Source organism: Echinops telfairi, unplaced genomic scaffold (assembly GCF_000313985.2).
Source record: "Echinops telfairi isolate 266 unplaced genomic scaffold, ASM31398v2 ScPeMD7_23;HRSCAF=83, whole genome shotgun sequence".
Taxonomy (NCBI): Eukaryota; Metazoa; Chordata; class Mammalia; order Afrosoricida; family Tenrecidae; genus Echinops; species Echinops telfairi.
In genome coordinates, this window is record NW_022103920.1 from 72802540 (window position 1) to 72803914 (window position 1375).

Below are 1375 nucleotides of genomic sequence, written 5' to 3' on the forward strand. Positions count from 1 at the left end.
CGATGCTAAATGCTAAATTTTTAGAGTCATAGGTGTGCTGCAAACCCCTCAATGCCCAGGGGAGACATGCTGAATACATTCTGTGCATTCTGGTAAATACATCAAGGTAATAATTATTTCCACATTTTCCCTGTTAAATACACATTTTTTACCCAGGGCCACAGTTTGCTTACGTATACCCAATGCATTTCAGATTTCTGTGTAATTTAAAGAAAAACATTGCTGAGGTGAGCCAAATTTATATATGAGTTCTTTGAGTAGGCCATTTCCGAGCTACAAAGTCTATGTGCCCATGCTGATATACACTTTGTTTCCTCATAATGGCTTTCTGCCATCAATCAGAATACCTTTCTTATGGTGCTCCAGATTCCAATAAGAAAAGGTTTACTTATTTTATATTATTTTAAAATAAATATTATATATGTATATATATTTCGTAGAAGGGAGGACTGGTTTACATTTTTTATTACCCTTGATCTGGGCATAATTTTAAAAAGTGGTATTTGGGGAATGGAGGGAAATCGTGAATTGTAACACCAACATAAAATGATTTGCTTTCTTGTTTTGGAAACAACGGAAGGCAGATATGACATTTCACTCTACAGGAACTGAGGGCATAAAGCAAAGAAACATTCAAAGACTAGGCAATTGTGATAGAACGTCTGCTTATAAACAAAGCCATGGGTTGTAGCCTTCCCTAATGGGATGTTTCTGCCGCGCTCCTTTCTTCTTGGGAAATGCATGTATTCACTTACTTTCACGAGACCCATTGCTTCCTTTCATGGAAAGTCTTCCTTCCCGTGGGAATCAGAGGATTAGTGACGTATCCCCTGTTCACCATTGGTGTGATTTCACCATGGCATCGCACAGCTCTGCAGAGTGGGCTTGCATCAGCATCGGGGAAGGGCTTGCAGTATGTCTTTGATCATGATTTTCATATCGGAAGGGGCTTTAGAACGGTTGTAAAAAATTGGAATGGCAAGAGATTGGAATTTTGTTCACTGAACTTTTGAAGCTGTCCTCACAGAACTCTTTGTTTGTTTGTTTCAGCTGTTCGTTTAGACACACAAAGAGGCTTCAAAACGTTTGCGGGCATTTTCCATGATAGTTTCATTCTACTTTTCCACAGACTGTTCAAAGCTCCCTCATATTTGATTCAAATAGGTGTGGGATTTGATTTTCTGTGGTGGCTTCTCTGGTGCGTGGCTTTCCCACTTTCATAAGAGCACAGACAGTGGATAAAGGTAATGGGAAGCACTCAGGTTTACTTTTGTAGCGCCCATGCTTTCTATTAAAATACTTATTTAAAATAGCACAAAATTTTGTCTGTGGTTGGGTACATTAAATTTAAGTGCATCCTGTGAATCAAATATGC